General features: G+C 37.8%; 2 long non-coding RNA genes across 7 annotated transcripts in view; one reads left to right on the top strand and one right to left on the bottom strand.

Moving 5' to 3' along the window:
* The window catches only part of LOC111931782 (uncharacterized), a 72893-nt gene that overhangs the window by 34825 nt on the left and 12107 nt on the right, over positions 1 to 25961 (bottom strand). The gene's annotated exons all lie outside the window — the stretch shown is intronic.
* Positions 336 to 18912, top strand: LOC111931781 (uncharacterized). 5 transcript variants are annotated; one of them, XR_015289504.1, is made up of 4 exons: positions 346 to 478; positions 13339 to 13513; positions 16870 to 16981; positions 17131 to 18912. It is a non-coding gene; the product is annotated as an uncharacterized LOC111931781 (long non-coding RNA). The 5 variants fall into 5 exon arrangements; XR_002865728.2 differs by having other exon boundaries at positions 368 to 493; positions 13342 to 13513; XR_015289506.1 differs by lacking the exon at positions 13339 to 13513 and having other exon boundaries at positions 336 to 493.

Here is a 25961-nt window from a genome sequence, read left to right on the forward strand (position 1 = left end):
GCTGACTAGAAGATTTTATACCTAAAATCTTCCTGTTAAAGATATATGAAAGGGCATTAGATATGCTATGTGCTTGTAACAGTAAAAAATGTATTTTGTGGTTCTTCTGTTTAATGATTCACCTGACCTTTTTCAGCTTGAATTTTTACTTTGTATAAAAAATTGCATTTTTATTTAGAAAAAAAAATACAGCCACGTGTCCCTCAGCTGGTTTGATCAGCACTATTCAAATTGCCTAGAGTAAGAGAAAAAATCCTAGTGAGAAATCACCTGTAATCAGGAAGTCACCATGGCAAGCTAGGGTTGCTAAGTAATCACTTTGACCTCAGCCAGCTGGTACTGTTCACCCTTTGTAAGGCTCCAAGGCAGATCTGGAGATTTCCAGTGCTGGCTCAGCCCACAGAGCAATGAGCATTTTCAGCTCGGCGATGCAGAGGTCTCAGCAGGCTGCACAACCTTCTGTCAGAGGTGGAAACAAGTGAGATAAATGGAAGTTCTGTTTCATTCCCTCTTCTTAGTTTGTTTGTGATTTTGAGTCTGAAAGGCAGATTCTTCAAAACATAGTTCTTTTGATTTGAGTCAATTTATTCAGCTGTTTTAATGAGGTGCCAAGAATAAAGCATGTTTAACACACATTGTTCATTGAATGTGGGTGAGATTTAGCTGAGGTTTTGGATTCAGATGGCAGGAGTTTATAAACTAAGGTTATTATATAGGTTTAGAAACAGGAAACAGTAGGGCTGGTTCTAGCTTATGTACTGTAAAGGACTAGAGAAAAAAAGCTTCAAGTTAGGGCTAGTGATCAAATCAGGGCAGATGCTTGAACTGAGAGGAGCCTCAAAACTAGATTTTATTTTTATTTTTTTTTTAGAATGAGATTATAGATTTTATTTAGGACCCAATGGGTTTATTTTGTCTGTAATGCTAGCAGTTGCTGGCCTGTGACTAAGGCTAAGATTAGCATTAGAGTTAATTTTAATGCAGACAAGGGCCAAGGAGCAGCTCCATGTGAAGCTGCTTGCTTAGGTTTTTGTCACAATGCTGGATTTAGATCTAATTGCATTTCCCAGAGAGGATGATCAGTAAGCTTCAAATTTGTGTTTTAACTGGCGGTGTTTAAGGAGCTTGAACTGCACAAAACTGAAATATGTTTCCCCCTCACAGAAAAAGAACAAATGCCAACAGAAACACCCTAATAGGGTTCATTTAGTTGCCAAGAATTTCAGATTAGAGGAAAATCAGTATATTGCTGGATTGAAATTAGAGTTCTGACAAGTCACATGCTGCAGAACTCTAAGTCCATGAAAGGGAAAAGCTGTCCACGTGGATAAATCAGGCCTCTTGCCTGTATCTAGTCTGTCTAGTTTATCTGCAATGCTCTGGCTAAAGACTCAGGACAGCAAGGACTTAACCAGTATTGCGAAACACTCGGGAAGCCACTGGAGGTGGATGTGGAGTAGTGCCGAACCCGGGTCTCATGATGGAGTAACTGGTTTATGGATAAATACAGGACAACGACTAGCTGGGGGAGCTAAGAATTAACTTTTGAATTAGCAACACTCTGTTGTAGCTAATGAGTTTTCAGGAGCTAATGGGTGTGGGTTGACAGTGTCAGTACAGGCTGGTGCTAGGGGGTTAGACGTGGGTGATAGAAAAAGATGTTCCTAGCACAGGCTTAGTCATAGCTCCTTGGCTTTCCTCTCTGACCACTTCTGCCTGACCAGAGATCTTAAGCTCAGGGCTAGCTGTAGAGCTGGCACATGGCCTAGAATGGCTTTTGAATCAATGCTGCATACTAGGCAGAAGCACTGGGGATTTCATGAGGGAAGGAGTTTCTGTGAGTCACGTTGCTCTGGTATCGCAAGTCTATCTCATCTGGAGTAAAGGGGAGGATGGGGGCCAAGGTTAGGCAATAGCCTAATGTTGTCTGAGTTAAAATGCAGATTTAGAACTAGTGCTGAGAGGGTCAAGTGTATTTGTGTCAGACAAGACTTGCAAAAGTTGCCATTTTATGCTCATAGCCAACTTTTATAATTTCTTTAGTGAATATAGAAGAAAGTTTGTTTTCACTAGAAATATTGCTGGTTTGGATATGTGATATTCCCTTCCCAAAGCAGTGATACTAGTTAAATGTAATCAGTCTTCACTTTTATGTGAATTATCTTGAAAATTTCTGTGGTATTAGATAATTATTTACGGCTATCAGTATTTCAGTTTTTATATAGTTAAATTGTGTTATAAGAGTAGATGCTCTCTATTAAGTCAGAGCATTAGAGGCAGGTTTACACTCTGTAGTGTTAACCTGAGACAAAAGTTCTCCTCTGTGTGGGTATTGTGTTTCTCCATGTGGATGCATTAGAATTACTGTGCCAGATGGGTGGAGGAGTACAATCCTTTTGCTTCCCTATAAGAAGAATGATGGGCTCAGGAAGCAATTTTTGAGAAAGGAGTTTGGATGTATGTCCTCTTCCTATTCTTGGGATAGAGAGAAACAACATAATTTAGCAGCAGCAGCAGAGTTCTCACCATAATCACTTCTCACAATAAACAGAGTCATCTTGTTTCTTGAGTTGAATTCACACCAGTAAACATGCAATGGATTCCCACAAGAACATGCCCAAGGCAGTTCTCCACAGTATAAAAGTCATCCTAGAAACTAGCTGAAAAATTCCCAAAGTACAGGAATTATCAGGTTTTTGTATTTGTCCTGCAGCCTAAGATTTTGCTTTTAATGTTTAGTTTCTAACCCTAAAGATGTCCAGAGTAGTCCTAAGCATCTGTAACCTTAGAGTTACTATTCACTATAATTTTATTCTGTTTCATGTAAGGATAAAATCTTTTATCACTTTGATGATACTATGGTAAAAAAAAGAAAAGTTGCTGAGAGTGAAATGCAGAAGCGAGTGATAAGATTTTAGACATGTAAGAATAGTGCTCATGTTGACAAATAATGGAAATATTCAAGTGAATAAGATTTTGTTCATAAAGTATCAATGTGGATGGTGATTAGCTGAATGCTGTAAAAGGTCAATTAGATGTTCATTGCAAAATAGGTCCCATTACAGGCTAGTCCCTCAAAATCAAACTGTTCACTATTTTCTGTATCTCATTTTGGTGCCAAAAGATTCAGATGATGCTAAAATACTCTTGTCTCCCATAGGACATATTTTTTCTTGCCTTACTCCTAAACATGTATTCTTCCTATATTCAGAGTTCCCTTCTTTTCTGAGCAATTTTGTGGCACTTGGCATAACTTTTATATTCTAATTGTGTTTTAAGATGATGGCATAGCTAGTAGTAAATGCTTCAGTTTTTCCATATCTGCACACAAAGCTGGTATTTTCAGTAAAGTTTAGGAAAATTAGACAGTCAAATCCCAATATATTTCAGTGGATGCTGGACACAGAACTGTCTCTGCTGCTCTGAAAATCCCAAGAGACTTAAAATTTTCTTTGCTTTTACTAAGTAAATATATCAGTCTTTTTAAGTGAAATATTAGAAATGAACTGAAACACCTGTTCTGAATAGATCTAAATATTACAAAAATCTAGCTGTATAGGTCTTGTAACAGTGTCCATAGTCTCTATTCCATCACTCCTCCCTTTGTAAACTGAGGACCTGAGGAGCCAACAACTGAAGTCAATGGAAAGTGAAGCTGCTGAGCAACTCTGTATAAACAAACTCTCAGAGCTCAGTGAGGTATTCACAGAAAAGCATCCAAAAATGTGCTTTCTGTTTGTGCAGTGTCTAAGTGCTCCATGGCTGATAGCAGCTCTACGTGCAACTGCAGTGCGCTCTGGAACAAAGGGAGGTGTGTTAGCCACGGGGTTCTTTCAGCCTCCCAGCCCTCAGGTGCAGAAATAACTCTAACATGAGCATGGGGAGTCTCCAGCTCCAAAGGAAAAGGCACAAACCAAAATTCCAAACCAAAACTAAGGCAGAACAAGGACTTCTTTTTCCCAGAAGTTTTCAATGTTTTTTTCTTTAATAAAGTTTAATATATACTGTAGGATATATTCATGTCAATTTGTGTGTTCTGTTCATTTTCAGAAGTGCTAGTCTCAGGGCAGTGCATTTTCACAGGGTAAAATTAGAAAGCTATTCAAATTCAGTAATAAGCCAGTATTTTACTTCTTAACTGTTTGTGTGTGTGGGTTTTTTTTGAAATGCATGTAATACATTCTGCCCATTTATCCATCTTCACCAAGTAGTGATGTCTCAATACACAGGTATTTTTAGGGGGGTTTCACTTAGGCAATAAATTCAAATGCTTAGTTACTTTAATGGAATACGAGTGGTTTAAAAATATTTCAGAACCTTAGCCCTGAAGAAATCAGTTTCCCTATTCTGATTGTTACACAATGACAAACCCATTTCCTCAGTAGTTATCAGATCATCTTTGAACTGCCACGACCAAGTATCTGTGGGTGGGAAACCCTTATTTTTTCTATCTTCTCACCCATTCTTGACTGATCTACTCAGAGTGTTCCAAGGACTGAGAAGACACGAGGCACCCATGCAAGCAGTCGATCTGGTGCAGGGCTGGGACTTCTAAGACACAGTTGTGCATGGAAACAAAATCTGAAGAATGGGGGGGGTGGAAATATGCTGATAATAAAATGGAATATGCATGTCCTTTTTCACTTCACAATTCCTGGTTGTGAGAGGTTCCAAACTATTCTGAGAGGACAATTCAGGGACAGAGATGATCTACAGTGTGTGTGGGAGAGCTACAAGATGCCAGTTTCTCCCACCCTATCTTGGCTTCTGTGACAAGTTCGTCACCTGCAGATCCAAGTCATGCAGAAAAAGTACATTTACTTATGTACATTTTACATTTATTTATTTACATTTTGCATTTAGTCATGGCCCAGGTCCATGACTTAAAATGCTACTTTTTTTCTGTGTATTCAGGGAAACCTGATGATTCATTTTGATCTAATGGCCCCAATGTTCTGACCTCTCCACACCTGTTATGACTCAGCTAACTTAAAATACCAAAACCATTAAAATTTTACAAGTATTTTACATCCTATGTGACCACTTGAGTTGCTAAACATGTGCTGTGGAACTGTGATACACTAAGGATGGCAAAACAGCTTCTGTTAAATAAAATACTAAGGAATCCAATATATCCTAATGAAAATTGTGGGTCTAACGTTTATGTAGTTGTACAAGCTTATTCCATACTTTGATTTGCCTCTGGAAATTCACCCTTCTGAAAAACAGATCAATATTGAACAAAAAAGTCAAGGTATGATTAGGCTTGCACACCCTATGACTGGTCCATTTGAAAAGATGTTTTCTGCTGTTGAATTTTCCTGTCTATCACATTTTTGCATCTCCTTATTTCTTCCAGATAGCTGGTTCTCATAAATTATGCAATGAGTGTATCACTCAAGGACAAGTGATATCCTCCAAAGAATTAATTTGAGGCTTCAACTAGGTCATTCCTGTTAGAGGCCACATAGACCATTATTTTTAACATGCCTGAGTGAAAATAGCCGTGTTGTAGAATGTCTAGGGAAATGAAGAAGTTCTTGAGAATCTGGCTAACAGGTTTTGTACTGGAAAAGTTACAGAAACCATTGAGGAGGAGGAGGCTATATTAGGGAAAAAAATGACACAAAACAAATCTAACAGCTGAGATGAAAGATTCAGTTCTCAAAAACCAATGGGGTGTAATTCTTCAATTCTCTTCTGCATATTTCAGTACAAAATCAACCTCTCTCTGGGAAGGTAGAAGAGGAAGAAAAGAGGAATGAAAGGAAGTATTTTATCTACAGCTGTCAGAAAGAAATGCACTAATTCGTTTTACATCAGCCTTCCAAGCTGAAAGCAAAAATAAAAGGATAATTTCAAAGTTCAGTTAGTATTTTTCCCATTTGTTAGTTTAACCATCCAAAATGCACAGTTAATACTTTAGAAGAAGTGCCACCTATATTGTAAACTGAGTACTCCAATTGAATTGGACCCTTGCTGTTCACAAATACAGGTTTAGAAGTCAAAAAATACCCCAAGGTTAATTCAAGTGTGCTAAAAATCAAAGGAAAAACAACATATGCATAACTCAAAGCTAAACATAATCCAAATAGTTTAGATACCCTCTTTCACAATTTTTTTCTCTTGCCCTTTCAGCTTTAACATTTGTGGAAGGATATTCTCTTCTGCAACTAAACTTTAGTTTAGAGAAACTAAACTTTTCTCTAGCTTTTCTTAGTAGCAGATGCAGCACAGCGTGCTTAACAGCAGGAACCTTGGCCTGGGGAGCCATGAGCTCTACTCAGTGAGTACTTCCAGCACGGCTTTTACTCTGCTCCTCTGTGCTAACCCAACAACCTAGCAAACATTTCATTATGTAGGCTCTGTGGGACATGTGGGATACAGAACAGAGCATGAAAGGGTAGGAACACTTCACTATTATTTTCTTATTATTTTGCAGTTACAGAATGTTTGGCAAATAATGGTACACAAAGTTGCAAGGCAGATGCTATAAATTGGGTCAGTATGATATATATGTCTGCCAAAGAGCTGTTTAAGCACATTTTCCCTGTTTCCAGCAAAAATAACAAGAGAGAAGTAAAGACATCATGAAGTAATTATGTCATTTGGAAAGAAAATATAGCAGGGATTCTTAAAACATACATGCAAAGGGAAGAACAAACTGAACACACACCACACTTGAAAACTTAGTGGAAAAAGAGTAATCGATAACACAAAAATAAAGCCATTATCTTACCCTCAATTGAGTCTGAAATCCAAATTATATCATATGTAAGGTCACTAATGAAAGGAAAGGTGGAAACTGCTGTCTTTAGTTTGACACCATTTTTAATTTCTGCTCAAGGAGCAAGGGGGCTTGTAATGCCAAACATTTTACAAACTAGGGATTAGTTGAAATAGTGGAGCATTGAAAAGAAAGCTAATTAATTCTGCTATGATCCCTTGTCACAAATACAGTAGTGCAGGCCTCAGCCTTGCCTAATCCCCAATGTAGGGGGCTACACAAGTATTCTCATTGCATGGTAGAGTCTCTCAGGCAGAGCTGGTTGGCATTACCTCCTAAACAGTGATCTGTCCACACAAGGAAAGGGGTACACTGTAAACACATCTATCAGAAAATGCAGAAAATAAGATGAATACATAAAATAACATTTTTTGGAGATGAAACCATGCACACCAGATTAAGGGACAAACGTTCAATGACAAAAGACAGAAGGAAAAAGTTAAGAAAGGAGATTCCCTTGTAAATCTTGGGGGAATTGCCCTGAGTGCCAGGAGACAGCAACATGGGGCAATACAGCAAGAACCAAGGCCACTTGATAATGGGCTGGACTGAAAGACTATGGTTGTGACTAAGTCAGTCCTAAGTGACTAATTAAGTCCTTTCCATCTCCAATGTCTCCAATAAAACCTCTGTCCTAAAGTAAAAAATAAGTACTTGTAGACAAGCCAAAACAGAAAGGGATGTTTCCTCTTGAAAAAACCCAAGGGCCTTGAGGGCAATGCAAATCAAATGATTTTGGCTTGGAAGGAATTAATATTGTTATGGGCTGTGGAGGCAATCAAAATCCCATAAAGGAAACTAGTAATGTCTATTTACCCTAAAATTAAGAGGTGATACTTAGCTGTGTGATGTGGAAATAAGCCTGAGGCATGTGTTTAAAGACTTGTGTATCTTTATGAATGCAGTGCTTTGCTATCAGGCCCTATGCTGCAGGTCATTGAAAAGGCTTTACAATTATTTTTATTTTTTTTTAAACAAAGTGGCTGATAATTTTAAGGATTTGCTAGCAGGTTTGTGTAACAATACCTAAGGGTATTTTCTAACATGCTAAACTTTCCATGCTGCTCTCTATAGGCCCCTCTAGCTTGTTACTTCCTAGTGAGGATAGTGCTGGAGTTGAGTGAAGTTTTCAGTATCAAATTATTTGTGGCTAGATAGCCCTGTCTCTTCCACAAAGGGAAATATTTTCTATGTGACTCTATTTGCATTCCTATTTGCTTTATGCAAATACTTGTGAGAGCTTTATGGCCCGCTGTCTACAACATGCCACTTTACATGCTATTCCTTTTTTGGTCTGGAAAACTTTTTTAGGGTTTTCTCTTTTTTTTTTTTTTTTTCTTTTTTGTTTTTAATACTATACTCTGCAATGCTGCATTACTCACAGCAATCTTCCATGTTTAACCATTTTATGGGACTGTTTAGTGGCTTAAGTTATGCTTTAGAACTTGCAAAGTCTCAGGTTATCAGTGTCAAAGGATCTTGGGCCATGTTCTGTACAGGATCTTTCCAATTCTTTTAAGCTATATAGGTCTTTGAAAGCCAGAACTTATAACATGGGCTCTTCTTTATTGAGCTTTATTTTGAACATCCCCATGGTATTGTGTGGGACAAATCTGAGCAAAAGTAGAAAGGAAATTTCAGAATACCCAGGAAACAGGAAAAAGCTGACAGAAAGGTTTCAAAGATTAGAAGAGCTCTCTGAAGTTGGAAGGAACCAGGAGTTTGGAAGTAATAGATAGTTGTACTTTTGCCATAAGCTTGGCCCCCAGCTCTGCTTTTGTGCATATGCAGATGGATATGCGTGATGAGAAATTATTTTCCTCAGGACTTGCATCCTTGTTATTTTTTATATCCCAGCAGCATGATGTGATGTGCCAAGATCTCAGCTGGATTTGGCCCAGTATTCCAAAATTAAGCAAGTAAATGGATGCAAGTCAAGTTAAAATTTTTCATTGAACTCAGAAGTCAATTAAGTTATGCCATAGCTATTCCCTCAGTCCATTCTGCCTGGCTTTCAGCAATTACTGAAATGAAATGCAGTGTGGCACTGTAGATCTGGGCTCTGCTCCCACACATCAAAATTCTCTGTTCTTACTCACGTTTCTGACTTCCAAGGGGGCTTTTCTTGTTGAACTCTCCCCTGTTTCATACCAAGAACACTCTTTTGGCTCAGTGAGCCTAATAAAACACTAAAATATTCTTGCACAGGTCGTTTTTTTCAACATCTGTGATAGGTTTACATAGGTGGTAAAATAAAAAAGATTCTTCAAGTAGCTCTGCTGAAAAAAGATCAAGTGCCTTTCAGAGCAAACATGCATTCTGACCAGCTCTGAAGTTACATGGAAGCAAGTTCTATACTGTTTAAGGCATGTGGCAAATAAGTGGCATTCACTTTCTTCTTCCTAGTTTACGTGGGTAAGAAAAACTGGCATGAATCATGTGGCCATGGTCGAGCAAATTGTTTGAATTTCATCTTGTTTAAATAACTAAAAGTTTTTATCTCATCTTGAAACTATCTTATGAACCTATTTATAAACTTTCCTCCCAATATGGGGATTTTAAATGATGCTTCCTATTGCCCAGTAGGGAGGCTTAGAGTCAGGCCTTGAGTTCTGGGAGTGGTTTGGAAGATTCTGTATTCTTTCTTTTGATGGTGTTCTTGCATCTATAAATAAAGATTTCATAAGAGAAAGGACAAGAATTCAACAGGACTCCATTCCTAAATGCACAATGGAGCCCACCCATGTGGGCTGTCTTCCCAGTCATTTTTAGTCCATCTTAATGACTTCTTCACTACATGAGACAGGAGAGACAGGGTAAAATGAGGAGTTCATCCCAGAACAGCATGCACCAGATCAGTTAAGGCTGTGTTGCCACATCTTGAATACATGACTCCCTGTATTGGGGACTGTAAGTTATAAATAACCATAGAAGTAATTTTTCCATAAGCAGAATTATTTGCTTACTCATGTCTGCCAGCTGTCCAAAAGTGACAGGAAGGAAGGCAGCTTTAGTAACAACATTAAGCAAGTACAGTTAGATTAATCTTCCAGACAATATATATCTGGCATTCATACAATGTAGAACAATAAAGATAATAACAAAAAAAAGCAAAAGTGGTGTGCTTTGTTCTGATTACAGAAGAGAAGAATGGATTTGCCACATCCTTTCTAAAATGGGCTGACAGACTTTCACTGAACTGAAGGAATGTGGGCCACAAACCTCTGTTTCAGGATATAACTTCAGTGTAACCAGGAGTTCTAGGATTCATAGTTAGAAAACCTGTTAAAACCTTTATTCCTAATAAAACTTCTAAAGAGGGTTATAATTGTGCCAGGCTTTATTAGTGCATATGTACCCTTCTATTGTAGACAGGATCAAAGATTAAAAGAAATTTGCTTTGTCCTTCCTTTAAATAAAGAATATTAAATTAAGCCTGGAATAGAAAAAAAAATGCAAAATGTTGTTTTGTTTTAGACTCTATGCAGTTTCCCCAAGTCAGGCTAAAACAAAGAAATGATTGATGCTAACACTCCTTTTGATTGTATAATTTCTATTTTCTCTCTACCGTTAATAACATATCTAGCTCTTGTGATTGTTTGTAAGATGTGGTTTTGAGCATCATTTATTGTTTGAATTTACATCATGGATCTGACCCAGTGCTATGAGGATTTGCAGATCCTGTTTTGAGCAGACACCTGCTGAGGCAGCAGCACTTCATCTTTCTGTTTACTGCAGTGGTCTTTGAACCAGGCTTTGGACATCATTTATAACTCTACTTCCTGTCCCCCCACTTTTTATTCCCAAGACAGTAAATAGCTTCCAGAAAGGAGAAAGGCTGATAGTTTTAGCCCTAGGTTCAGTCAACAGAAACTTTTTATAGTCTTTTTATATCATAAAATAAAAGTCTTGGTTCAGCTCTGCCCTGTTTCTTTATGTCTTCCTCATCACCACACAAAATTGCTGCAGTACAGGAACATATGTTGTGGAAGCTTGAGGTAATAAATTCTTTACTGTGGCATTCCTCCACACCTCTGCTTTGGTGCCAGTATCTGCAGAACTTGTTTTAGTTTTCTGTGTTGCTCTCATGTGATTAATGTTTCCTAGAAGACACACATTTTTCTCATTCTCACTCTAATTCCCGTCCTCATTTGATGTCAATAATTATTGGAGAAGGAATCCCATATTCCTCAGAAATTAAGACACAGGTGAGGAATAATTTTTGTGCAAGCTATGGCTTAAAGATTTTAAGCATTTCAACTATGCTGAACTGCATGGCTGGGAAACATGTAAAGTTAACTACAGAGATTGAAATACATCTCTGAATTAATATAGATAAAGGAAAGGAAGTTTTAACACAGTGAAAACATTGAAAATACTGTGTGAGAATAATCCCTATGCTGTACCACATTATGCTTTTCTTCTGTGAAACTGTGAGTACAGTATTCCTGAAACCAAGAGCACATTTTCAAAGGGAGCCTTTTTCACCACTGGATGGAGAAGTGCTTAATTGTTTGGAAATCTATCCACTTAACTCTAAATCTAGTAATAGCAGCATCAATTTTTCCACAAGGAAAATCTTATTTGCCTTTCCAAAAAGCCATAGGCCCTTGAAAAATTGACACTGCTTGACTTGACAGCAGAAATGGCTCCAGCTGGAGGCAGTGTGGTTCCTGCTGCTGGTGAGCTGCCTTCCCAGGTGTGTATCCCTGCTGCTGGAAGGAGATGAGACTTTAAAGCCTTCCAGTGCTCTGCTCATGCTGTTGTTTTGTTCATGACCCTCTGAATTTCAGCTCTGTTGCTGTTTCTGCCTGGTGCAAGGGTGGCTTACTGCCCACAGATGAACAGGATCTTCTTGTTTCCTTGTGAACTTTGGTTTCATTGTCCTGAGTAAGAGGAAATAAGGTTCTACAGGGAAGAATCCCAGTAGCCACAGCACCCTATGGTGCTGGAGTGCAGCACTGGCACCTGCACTCCTCTTAAGGCCAAATTTTTTCTGTCTGCATTGCCTTCCATCAAAAGCAAAGGAGCCATCTTCCCTGAAATCGAGTCACTATGATTTTGCTTGTTTGTATAGAGTAAAATGAGGAAGAGATGTGGAAATGGGTAGAAGCAGCATTATGTCCCTGTGCCTGGAATCTCTTGGCATCCATGAGAGGTGCACAGAAATTGTGTGCAGAATTCAGATAACTCCTGTTATTGGAGATGGAATAGGAGTTCAGGGAGGAAGGGGGAGTGTTGACATGCTTGGAGGTTTGCTCCATTTCTGAATCAGTGTTTGCAGAAATCACACTGCTAGCCAGCAGTCTCTTCCAGCAGTCTTTTAAGGGTAATGCAAAACCCATCACAGCCTAGTGCCATTGCAGAGTACAACTTGGCAACCTGCAGCATCAATGGGAGCTCCCAGCCTGTTACCAGGGTCCAATATCCAAAAATACACTGAAGGCTGAAATATTCCTACACACACTGCATACCATTCAGTACTTATAGTTCCAGCCTCCAAATGCAGCATTTGGGAGGAAGATGCTGGGTTCATTTTCACAAGACAGGAAAACATATTTCCAAACAGGTTTTAGCCCAGCTTGTTCAGTCTGCCCCGAATAGATTCCCAGAAAAGCTGCATCATGACATCTCCTGCTGGAGCCAAAGCAAAAGCCATGCACTCATAATGTTCCCTGCCTTGGAAGGAAACAGTACAGGAAGCAGACAGGTGCAGGACAAACTGCATAGCAGAAATTTGCTTTTACTTTCTTTAACAATACCCACAATGGTGGCAAGAGGGAAAAAAAAGATCAGTCCTAACAACCTTTTGATATTTGGCACAGGTTATCAACATGAAGAGAGGAAAACTACTTTCCAAAGTATATACACTGAAATGTTTCACTGAGCCCTCATTAGTGGGTTGTGCAGAAGAATTATTTATTGCAAACAGTGACGAGCTAAACTATCTTTTCTTGAAACTAATACCAAACTAGAGCAAGGGAAGGTTTTTCATAAGCATTAGATTAAAATGGAACAAGATCATTACTAGTTTATCAGATTATTGGTGGACTTTGCCTCACATGTCTCAGATACAAGTGGGAACACCTGGCTTCAGAGGCATAGTGGGGTTGGGGGATGTTCAGGTACTTTGCTGGTCTGCTTGAAATACGGACATTCATTCTGTGTTTGCTCTGGGATAGAAAGTGTGCAGATGATTCATTTTCTAAAGAGGTTCAAGCCCTGCAGAAACATTCTAGAATCTTGATTTTGGAGGAAATATTTTATTCTGTTTTCAGTTGAAGTACACCAGTATAGGAGTCTTTGAAAAACAGTGAAAAGGTGGTTGTGTATTAGTGTGATGGAACAGATTGAAGTCCAGTCTCCAATACTTATTGCACAGGAATTCATAATGTCACTGTTAGTCAGTACACAAAGTGCTTCAATATTTTTGTTTCTTTTGCTATATAAAAACGTGCCCCTGCTTATATTGTTTCCTAACTAGCATTAAATATATCCAGTTAAGTATGTATGAATGATGCTTTCTTGTAATTTCTTCAATTTAACTCTAGCAGTTTAAGAAGCTCGGGAATGATCTTGGACACTGCAGCAGGAAAACACAGGAATTGAAGTTGTGCAAGAGAAGAAAAGACCAAGCCAGTCACTCCACAGTTTTTTTTGTAGAGCCAAGAACAATACTTGCTCTATTTTAAAAAGAAATATGTACCTGTAAAGATATTCTGTTTGGTAAGATCATTAATATTTCAGTGAAGTTACAAAATGTCACATCATCTTGATTGTCCATGTTCAGGGGTCTCAATACAACGTTCCATTCAGTGCTATGGGTATACCCATTACTTCACACTCTAGTCAAGGCACATCACTGACACTTTTCAGCCTCTTGATCATTGATTTACTCTACAGTATTTTGTCTTAACCCAGAAAAGGAAATAAAAAAATATTAGGGAAGTTGTTCAAGTAATCTGTGATTTTATACTATGTCCTTTCTTGATGATTACACTGTTAGAGCAGAAATTAAGAATAAACACGCACTTTCCAGTAATATAGTTGTGCTGCATGTAGGATGTCGTTTATACAGGATATTATTCAGTCTCTACACTCAGGACTATAATCTCTTCAAATCTCTCAACCTATAGCAAGAGGCAAAGAGACATTCAGAGACAAAACTGCAGAGGAAATAGCCCTGGCAATTCAATAAATATCAATCACTTTTCCAAGTCAGTGCTAAAGCATTACTCATTAGTACAAAATTAAGGGAAACAGTGCAGTTAGAGTGGCTGAGAAACACTCCCAAGTCTGTTCCAGTGTGAGTAGAGGGCTGAGGATGTGTAAGGTATTCTTAAAGCCTGCTTCCTGTTGAAGGAAAATTGCCTTGGCATAGGATCTCTGCAAGACAGCTGCAGGCTGCTCCCTTGGGAAGCCTTTCTAGGCTCCACCAGCAGAGTGGAGCCAAGGATAAAGGCTGGAGGAGCATGCTGAGAGCTCAACCTTTGCATTGCTGCAGATGTTTGGAGTGGCACTATAATCCTCTAAGTTTTGAACTGTCTAAATTACATTACAGTTGTGGGATAGAGATAATCAGGTGGACAAGATAACATCTTAACATTGCTCCTTTCCTCACCCCCACCAACACGCTGACTCAGTGGGGTCCATGTGGAACCTGGGCACTCCTCACAAAAGAGAACTGGGAAGAGATCCAAGTTGAGGTTGACTAAAATTGGTCAACATGGATGATTCTGATGCTGCTTGTGTCTGTCACTGACCTATAGGTGGGGTTTTTCAAAGGCAAAGTGCAGGTGCTTGATGTCTTTGGTTCAAGGGGAAAGAGTCTCTTCTTCCCACAGAATACTGGTATCTATTCTCTTTCTTCCCCTGAACTATTTCTGATGTGCTCAGGTCAATACCACATTTGTTTCTTTTTCTTTTTCCCACAGGATGGATTGTTGTTTTTGTATATACAAGAAATACCCAGACCTAGACTTCAAGAAAATCTCAATTTTTCAGGAGCCAAAATCACACTGCACTTCGTTCAGCACATTTTCCATGTCAAATTAGGCATAAACCCCTTCATGTTAATATTCAATTTAATAGCAGCTAATTTTTATTACTTTAAGCTGCATTTTTATGATTAGTCTAGTATAAAGCCCTCAGATATGAAAAAAATCCCAAGGAATGAAAATCAGTGATATTTATTGGGTTTTTAAATTGATACTTTAAGCCCAGGAAATTTATGAGATAAGACTGGAATCTATATAATATTGGTCTACATTAAAACAATCAGAATTTATTTGATTTTTTTATACTTAAGACATGGTGTATACATAATCACTAATATAAGAGAAATTTACCCATCTAATCCTAAATTTAAACTTTTCCTAGATAATATTTAGATTTAAACTGTGAATGACATTTAACTAAACTGCCAGCTTTTCAGTGTGCCATATTTTTGAGAACACAAAGTAAAAAGTGTAAGCATTTCAAGGAATGTCAATGGATAGTTTTAATTTAACATATCATTTTTCATTCAGCAACTGAAAAAAGAGTCATGTTTACTTTTTTTCTTGTTAGTATTGCTCAGGCTTTCTGAAAGAGTCAAACAAAAATGTTATTTTTTCATAATGCATCAGAATGTTCTGAGTTAATGGGTCAAAATATGTCAAAATATCTGCTCTAAAATGTCAATCAAAAATTGCTGACACAAATTAAAACTTGTGGATTTTATGCATTATCAAGTGTATCTCAAAAGTAATTTTCACAAAGCCCTCCATTTTTTTACAAATTAGAAGCAGTTCTTTAGCATGTCCTTGAACGCTTTGTTCCCTGCTGCTGAAGTACAGTCTGCCTTGTTCACCTAAAATGAAGCAAAACTTAATTTATGCCAAATAATTGGCATGCATTGAGAAAGACTCCAACTACTTGGAAAGAATTCAAAGATTTCTCTGTAATGAAGTAATTTTAAAAATAGTGAGTTTGTCACACATATTTGGACCGTCAGCAGTAGTAACATTTTACTTGAATATGTTCATTCAAATGCATATTCAAAGCAGGAAAACAACTGTACATCCTTTTTGCAGGCACTTTGCATAATTTATGTTAAATTGAGTTGGAGAGTGGGCAGATCTAGATTAGAGTTTGAATAGTTTACAATCAGGTACAAGACAAAAACGGAGTTAAGTGTAACAAAATTTGCATCTTGCCTTGGAAGTTACAAGTTCTACAGCCTGGAACTTAAATTCAGAGGATCAAAGTAGGGTAAATGACTCTCCAATGCAAATTGGTCTGAAATTTTATTTATCTTTTATTTACTTTGAGTAAGGCATCAGTGTTCCTCATGTGATTGCTATCTAACTCAAGGAATTATTTTTTTTTTGCTGTAACCTTTATGGCACTCGTACATCTGAAGGAAAAGAGAATTTTCATTAACGATGTTATCCAATTTCAAAGAAAATGTGAAATCATTCAGTGCACAGGTGAGAGAAATGAAGGTTGAAAAAGTTTACAACTGCTTTGCAAAATGTGGAAAAATACTAAACAAGCAAGTCTTTAAGGGATCTTTTAGAGAATTAGAGACCCATATAGAACAATCAGACCAGATTATATCCTGCTGTATGGATCAGATTAAGTTGTACACTTAGGGCTAAAGAGAAAAGTTGTCCTCATTCAGACAAGTAGTTTGGTAGCAGAGCTAGGTGACAGCAGAGCTGTGCTTTTTGTGATGTCAAGATTTTCATTTTTGACTTGATAAGAACAGTCTTTGGACTGCTCATTTTGTGACTAACCATTTGGGAACTTATCATTCCCCTCTATCCTAGAGTGAGGCAACGGAGACTTGACTCAGACATGGTGAAAAAAGTAAAAATCAGGCTGTACTACAGAATGTTTTGAAGTAGAATTCAAGCTTGAAAGAACCAGCAAAAAATATAATGTTCATTTAAAGAAAATGTTAGGTAACAAGATTAAATTTGTGGCTGAGAAATGACCATGGTATCATATTTAAAGAAATTACACGACCTTTGTCCTTTATCTGTGCATATGCTATAGAACAGAATCATTATGACTGAATGCTGGCTTTTTCCTCCTAGGAAACACAGAGAGTTTCTCAGAAACCTGCACTCAGACAACCAAGATGACTGGTTCTGCCCCCTAGAACAAAATGGGTATAATTCTTGAACAACTGGCCAAGTTCTAACACAGGTGAGTGCTGAACTCAGAGGGTTTATGCCACAGAAGCCAGAAGCACAGTGTAGGAAGGAGCACTATACTGTACCACATTGTGATTCCCTCCTTTGAAACTGTGAGCACAGAATTCCTGAAACCAGGGATACATTTTCATCTTATTACAGGATACAGAAGTGTTTAATTGTTGGAAATCTGCCCACTCAACTCCAAGGACTAGAAATAATGGAATCAAGCTTCCCAGAAGGAAAACCTTATTTCCCTTTCCAAAAGCTCTTAGTCCCTTGAAGCAGGAAGACATGCCAGAAGTAAATAATCTGAAGTTGAAGACATCCATAGAAAAAGACTCTGCTTTGATTTTCATGTTCTCAAGAGGAAGAAGGGACATGTGATCTGCTTAAAGATCTCATTAACTCTTAATTGTAGACTGATAAAGCCAAAACCTCTATGTGGTAGTCCAGGCTGAGTTATTTTGGGAATTATTGGTTAATCTCACTCAAAAGAAAATATAACCTGTATGCCAAGTAGTAAATATTGTCAATTACTTATGATGGATATAGAAAAAGGAAAAGGTTTATGCATTGTTCATTTTTATTTGAAGTCACTGTTTAACTCTTTTACATTACTAAACCTCTGTATAAACTTAATCTTTAATCTGGCAGATGTGGAGAGGAGCCAGAGGAGTTTTGGTGTAAAAGTAATATTCTTGACATGAAATGAGCTCCTGGTTTACGGAAGAGACAAAATATATAAATACCTGTCTGTGATACAGAAAAGGTTAATATTCATGAACTTGGGCTGCAACAGAATTAATGATAGTCTCATCAGTTTAATAATGAAGTGTTTATAGAGTTTGTTTACATTTTGGGAGCAGCACCAGGAGAAAAATGTGACTTAAACACAACCTTTTTGCGGTTTCTCAGTTGCCAGAACAAGAGTAATTTATTCCATCACTCTCTTAAGTTTAGCACACTCTCCACCATAAATCTGACCACATCTGTTGGCTGGCACACAGGGACTTTTTGTCAGCCTGAAAAATGCCAGCTCCCTTTATGCAGGTAGATGAAGCATGCTGTCTTTTCTCTCTACTACTGTGCCTGTAGTTACAAGCCCCAGGGGCTGGTTAAATGGACTATATTTCATGCTGCTTTCATGTATGGAAGCATGTGACTTGAAGAGATAAGCAAACTTTCACAATACCTTTCTAGCAAAATACCCTGGTGTTTTTAAGTGTTGGGCTTTGGGAAACTACACTGTCATTTTTCTTCCCTAATTTAAACAAGAAATCACATTTGTAAGTGTAAGATGATATTTGAAAAAAGGGAACGTTCTATGTAGCAGCCAGCTAAGGTGATCACCCCTTTCCTTAAAGTGGGAGAAGAGCTATTTTCCAGCTTGTGACTGAATTTCCAGTCCTATTGCCAGTGATTCCCATTTCTGAATCATCTTTGTCAGGAAAAGGCTTCATTTGCTGAAGCAATTTGTACTGCTCTAAATCTATATTGAGTGTTGTTCAAGTAGGCAGCATTATTATATACATTCCTGTGCCATTAACTGAAATGTGGAGACTATCACATTTAAAAGGAAAAAAGTACAATAATCTCTTCCTAACAAATCAATTAGTTTGTTAAACAAAGAAAGAGCATTACAATGCTTCTTTGGATTTTGCCATCTACCTTTTTACCTATGCTTGTTCTTTACAAGAGAATAACTATGTTTCAGGAAAAAAAGTAATTTGAAAATCACACACCGTATTTTAAAAGTATATTGGAATGAGTTTTCCAGGTGTCAAAGTCAAGGGTTTAAATCACAGGTGAAAAAGTTGCCTTTCCAACTCCCATTTAGTTCTTTTTGCTTATACATTTCATTATAACATCATATATTTGATTGCTGTTTCATTCTGTTTGGAGGATTGAGCTTGCCCATTAAAAAGCAATTTCCTATGGTGACCTGTACTTTTTATTAGTTTGGTCTTGTCAGATGCTGTCTAAAATACAGAATTATTTATTAACTTATTTGTGGACTGCTTCCCATGAAGTCAGTAGAATGCAGAATTATTACCCAGACTTCCATGAATGCACCAAACAGTGCAATATCAGAGCAGCTCACTGTCTCAGGCAGTGCAGGGTTTTTTCAAAGCATAGATTTGCACTTTCAAAACATGAAAATGTTCTCCTGTGGCTTGCCTGCAGTTCTGCAGGTTGGTTTTCAACTCCCTGATCTTAAAGGTCTTTTCCAGACTAAAGGATTCTCTGTTATGTTCATGTTCTCACTGGACACCTGGGATGAGAAGTACATTGAGTGGCAGTGAGTTCTATATTATTTTTCAGGACAGCATTGTGCTGCCATTACTGACACCATCCTTTGTGGTTTCTCTCCAGGAGATAGGTAATCTTATACCTCATTCACTTGATTCCATACAGCTGCTGCCAGCAGTGAGGCAAGTGCAAACAAACAAGTTACATTTTCCTTATGGATTTCACAGAACACAGAATGATGCAAGTGTCCACAGGGTGGGAGGGGTAAACTGTGCCACAAGAAGTTCTGCATAGTGATGTAAGGATGAAAAGGCTGCTGCCAGCCACATGAGTTATGAGTTTTCTAACCTCTTGAAGTGAAATTCTGAAACTGTAATAAGACCTACAGCCTTTATACCTCTCACAGTAAAAGAAAGGATTCTTGAGAAGTTGTCTGTTACAGGAAACACCACCAGCATCTTTTTACATACAAACAACACAGGGGTCTTAGGGGCTTTTTCATGTGTTTTTGCAAAGACACAAGAGAAAATGACATCCTTGATTACACAGACCAGTTTTGACACCTGTCTTCAACTGCTTTGTAAATTAAACAGATTTGTGCAGTCAGCAACTGAAATAACATTGACATTTGTGTGTAAGGCATAAAGAGAGCATTTGCAGGGTAAGACGTGATTTCTCAAACAATGCAAATGTACCACAGTTGTCTTCATATTTGCATTTTAAGTGTTTGTGAGATTGATACTGACTGGTTCTGTTCTCTCAAACATTTCTGCTATGTTCCACTTGAATGAAAGTCTCTGCCACACAGTAATGGAAGAGTCCTTTCATGTAACTTCATGCTCCTGAGGACATAGCAGAGTTTCCCCAAGTGCACAGGCACAATGGCTTAGATTTCTAAAGGGAAAGTACTCAATTTACATGTTGAGAAACACATGTGACAGGATTTTCTGTGGTCTGCTGTATTCCTTGGGCACAGAACAGCATCCAGCCAAGATGACCTTGAAGGATCTCTGGTCTTGAAGGCAGTCTTGTCATTTTATACTTTACAGAGCTACCCAGCCACCCAGCCAAAACATCCAATGAGCCTACAACAAGCTTCAGTAGCTTGGCTTCATGTTCAATTTTAACATCCAGTACATGTCCAAGATGTCTTTGGAGAATACCAACTCTACCTGTTAGATGAAAACCTGAACTCTCAAGAGCAGGCTTGGTATGGAGCAAAGATTTAAGACAAAACTCAGTAAAGTTAGTGCTAGGCTTATCTTGCTTTCTCAATTTAAAGATAGATTTCCAAAAGGTAGTATACAGCTCTTTTAAATTAACTCATACACCCTTTCACTAGCAAAGGGTTAATCATGCAGCTGCACATTCCAGGGCTTTGCTCAGTCTGACTTTGAAAGTGGCATGTCAGGCTTCATTCTACCTGCTAAAATGAGGCAGATGTTGAGGGGGCTGAAGTGGAGGTGGGGACAGATAGGAGAAATTCCTTTGCCTTCACAGATTCACAGTAAATCACACACTAGGTTGAAATTAAATTGTGCTGTAATAACTTGACTGCTAAGAAAAATAATTACAGTATTACTAGGTGAAGAGACATGAAATAAATGAGTTAATTACATGCCCACTTACCTCTCTGCTAAGCATGATACATCAAAATGAATTTATCTATGCTTATTAGAGGCAGAGTATAGCTCTATGGAATACATTATAGAGTAAATTATTTTGCAATCTATTTCATGTTGTACCTTTTCAAAATTCTGCTCTCAGTCTAAATTGTCTGGATCATAAAAATCCTAAGGAAAAGGAATACTAATAAATAGGACTGAACTAGAATGTGTATGTGCAGCTAAGAGTGAATATTCAGAAACCAATGCAGTTAATATTCTGCCTCCATTAAGAACTTTATGCATTATCTCAAACTGGAATTAATCAGCATCTTTACAATGAGGTGTACAAATGATACTAACTCAGAAAATTGGTGTGCCCCAGACTAGCCCACCATAAATGTAAAACAGGAATATGAGCACGAAGTAACAGGTAGTTTGTGCTATCTCCTCATGTGGCCTACTGGTGCATGCATTTTTAAATTACTACATTCTGAGGTGACACTGATGAAAAGACCAGTCTTTAGGTTTTCTAGGGTGTCTTGGAATCCTTCCATCCCTTAGAAATCAGGCAGCATCACTGATTAGTGCTCCCAGGGCTTCTGCCTCCCTCCCCTGGACTTCAGTAATTCCTTGAGCTTGTTTTCAAAATTGAAATGGCTTGAGAGCAGGCCTGGCTCTCAAATCCACATGAAATATCAATTTCTGTATCCCAGTGACATGGTTTCCCATCATGACTGCTGCACTCTTAATGACACCACTCATTGCTCTAGATAGTGAAGAGTATGTTACATTGGGACTTTAATTTCACATTTAACAAGTCCCTTGTTAATTTACTGAATGTTGGTATAAATAATATAAAAACAACTTCTCATATATGGTTTAAGTGGTTAAATTGATGGATTACATTCCTTTTTTTCTGATTATTATAGAAATTGCATTCGTCTAAAGTGCTTGAACTGAGTTACAAAGCATAATCATTCACAGTTTAGGGAAAATACCACATTATGAAAAGCAGAAATATATTACAGTTACACTGAGAAAACCTTTTTAAAGCAAGCTTTACATTTCCACTTGTCATTTTTTCCAGTGATATGAAATAGTACACTGAAATCCCTGTAAAGTCCTGCCAGAGAGAGAGAGAACTGGATTTCTACACTACTTTAAGCTTTCACTGCATGCTGTGTCTGTCCTATGGAAAGATCAGTTTGATCATGTACTACGTTTTGCTTCAAACCAGCATAAAATTTAATGAAAGAGATAGTGGCCTTCAATTTTCAGGAGGTTAGTGTAGTTTTTGGAATATCCCTGGGTCACCATATGTATTTCCACAGTGTCTAAACAAGGTTTTAGTTTAGTCCTCTGTTACAGCTGTTTCTCATTTTCATCTTGCAGATGCTATCTTGCTTACAAGGCAGCTTAGTTAAAAAGCTGTGTTGACTCATAAGACCAAGATGTACAGCATTCAGTTTGATGGAACAGTGTATAACCCCTTTATCATCCACAGGGCAAAAAGCTTGCAGGGGGAGAAGATTCTAGGTCCAGAAGTAGTGTCAAAGCTCCCTTTTTCTGTGAGGCATAGTCAACTATTAAAAGCCTGAAAAATGTGCTTATTCATCTTATTATTATGGAAAATCCTGGTGACTCACTGCATGGGCGAGAGAAGATGGTTTAGTTTAGTTGTTACTGTTTGTAATTGAGCTCTCTGTTAAGATGGAAACAAAACAGAAATAATGCAGAATATTCCTTAACTGTACAGGCATTAAGGAGCAGGAGAGTATTTACAGGCACATCCCTGATCCAGTCATTTCTTAACACTGAATAAAAGACAAAAAGAAGGGAAAAAAAAAGAAAAGAGAGGAAATCTCAGTCTTTCCCCTTCCTCCCTAGAGCCAGGAGTCGGAACGATGGAATTTCCCTAGTGGGAAAACAAAGACATAATGTCTAATTGCTAGGACATAAAGACTCAGAGGGAGAGCACACAGTGGCCAGGAGAGCGGAAGAGCAGTGACCCAAATGGTCAGAAAGACAGAAAAAGAATCTCAGTTCGGAGTAGGCTCAAACAGTTCAAGAACTCAAGCACAGCCAAAAGTAGGCTCAGGAGTATTGAGGCAAAGCAAGCACACAAGTAGTTGCTAGTCTGGTTTTTATACATTTATCTATCTGAATGCAAACAGATATTCTCTGGCTAACTAAGGAAAGACAAAACTTATTAATCTAATTTCCTTTCGTCTTCAATCCATATGTACTCCTATAAATACTGAGATCTGAGGGCAGATTTTCTCCAACTTCCAGGCAACAGTGAGAACAAGCCTGGGTAATGCAAATATAAGACAGGGCATACTATACTGATGACTGTAAGAAACAGGGAACACATTCCCTTCAGTGCATGCTACAGGAAAAGCAGGAGCTGAAAGTGATTATTGAGAAAGAACTTGGCTGTTGGAGTGTCCCCTATACAGAGCAGACTCACAATTCCAGACAGTGGGAACCATACAAGGTTGTGAAAGAGGACAGAGTTTGTATCAGGAGATAAGAAAAGGAGTTATTCTCAGTAAAGGACTCGCTTAACTCAGATTTTCCTTGTATTCCCAAACCTGACTTCTGAAACTTGAAAACTCTTGATTAAGGTCAAAACTCAGTTGCCAGTTCCTTCCTGGGGAAAGCAAGCCCATCCTCAGGAAGTAGAAGTTTCTTTTCTACTTAATAAATTTCTGCTATGCACACAACTTAAGTGCAAATTCTCTTTTTATTCTCTGAACACTCCAATATTTAGACTTCAGCATGTGAGAGAATGAATGTAGGTTCTCAGCTATACTTTCAGTTCTTTAAGACCAACATACAACATAGCATGGAGAATACCAAATCTCAGAGAAAGCAGAGAACTAAAAAGGATCAGAAAAGAAACTATGTAAGTCTTTCAGAAATTATAATATTTGATTTAGAAGGACATCCTTGAGTCAAGAGGATACACAAGGGTACTGGTGGTGTAGTGTCAAACAAATCATACAGGATTTTAATGAGGAAGTAATTATATGGGTTTTTTTCAGAGTGCTTTATAAACACTAATTATAACATGCTGCTAAATTTTCCAGGTGAATAAACAGAACTAGGAACAGATTAGACAGCTTGCTAACCTCTGTGAATGAGGCAGCAACAAGCTTAGCTGCAGGTCCTTTGAATTTTTATTGATTATTGCTCTGCTTAAAACTTTACTCGGTGTGGAAGAGACTGAATACCTATGAGGCAAAGGAAAGTTACTTTAAAATATTTATTGGAAAGGTACTGACAAGTTTAGATAAGAGTGCAAACCTTCTGTACCTTTAGTTTTTATTTTAAATTTCCCCTTCATTCTCAAGAAGCAAAAATGAAATTGGACTGTTTTATTGGAGGAGACCTCTTTGAAATGTTTACATGCCATTAGTCACTGCATCTGGGAGGTAAGTTGCCCTTGGCTTTCTGCATCTGTCCCCAGTGTAAGCAGATAAAGACAACTGCTTTCCCACAATGCCAGGATTCCACAAGCACAAGGGCCAGCCCTCCACTTCTCTTACATTTCTCCCTTCCCTGCAATCTCTTCAAAAGATCCTGTACACTAGAAGAGCCAAGTTAATTATTTTAAAGGTTCCAATAGTTTATTTTTCAGAAAGATTCTCAGACGTATGAATCACCAGGAATAACCGTAGTTCAGGAAAAACTTCTGGGAGTTGGATGTAACTGCTAATGCTTGGTCAGAATCAATTATATGGGAGCTGGAGGCAAAGGGAGGGGGAAAAGCAAAGCTTTCAGTGCCCTTTGAGCACACAGGAAAGCCAAGGAGGCATTTTAGCTCACCTTAGTGACAAAAAAAAATCCCAAACACAAAATAACCAAGGTCTAAGTTTCTGACCTTGATTTCAATATCTTTGTGTTAAAACAGAATTGACATGCACTTATGCTGAACTCTTTTTTGAACAAGAGATTTGCTGAAATGGGAAAAATTTGGCTATTTTGTTGCATTTTTCCTTTTCTACTTTTGAGTGATTTCTCTCAAGCTTTTATAGGGGTACAAGTTAAGCCTTCATCTTTAGTCATACAAACTTGATTCCTCTAATAAAACTTCAAGCAGCACAGAGTAGTTTTAATATTGAATAAAACCAGCAAAACTAGAACACAGAATATCTGTGCCATCAAAGTATGTTTCAGCACAGAATAGAGTAGTCACAGAATTTGTGGTAACACTATATGGAATCAATTTACGCCTGGCAAGGAAAATAAAGGTATAACATTTCTTGTGCAAAGATTTTTCCACATTCACTCCAATAGTGTGTGTCATTAGGTACATCTGTGACAAAAACATCACTTAAAGCAGGCTAGTAAAGAGAAACCTTGGCTCACTTACCCTATTACTTCATCTCTAGGGTTTGCCTTGGTGCACTTTTCCAGTAACATGATATTTGGATAGGCTCTGTATTGTCTTATATAAAAGAAGTTACTATAATAGTGATCTCCCTGCACTCTATGACTTATCTGTAATTGTTTCATTTGGCTTACAAAGTTATATCCAGTAATTTTATAATAATGTACAGATTAGTCCACGTAAAATCGCTCTTACTTGTTTATATTTCGGATTAATTAGCAATTTTTCTTTGTTTAAGCTATAAACTGTAATCCACCAGAGTCTGTGTGGACTGAAGACTCTGCATTGGGAGTTATCATTTGTGGTCTTATGGCAAATTATAAATTACCTCTAGTGTGACTATATATTTTAATTTATAATTGTTTATGATAAACCCAATTTTAATTATAGTGTTTTTAGACATTTCCATTGCTATAACATTATTTCATACTTGTGTCAATCTTAGGGTTTTAGAAGTAAATATAAGTCAGTTTTGTGCTTTTCAAAAAATACAGAACAGATTTGACCTTAAAATACCCCACCCATTTTAATGTTTTCTCCCAAAGACTCAGCAGCAGCCAGTACCATACTTAACTGGAATACATGATATATTTATGAGTCATCTGCTTTGTATTTAATTCAGTAAGGAGGAAATGTAGAATTAAATTTGAGAGAGAGACTAGTTCTCCAAGCATTTTGTAAAGAATACATGTTAGATCTCACCCACAACAGGACTCATCTGTGAACCTTTAGTGAAG

Source organism: Cyanistes caeruleus, chromosome 7 (genome assembly GCF_971803275.1).
Source record: "Cyanistes caeruleus chromosome 7, bCyaCae1.hap1.1, whole genome shotgun sequence".
NCBI lineage: Eukaryota > Metazoa > Chordata > Aves > Passeriformes > Paridae > Cyanistes > Cyanistes caeruleus.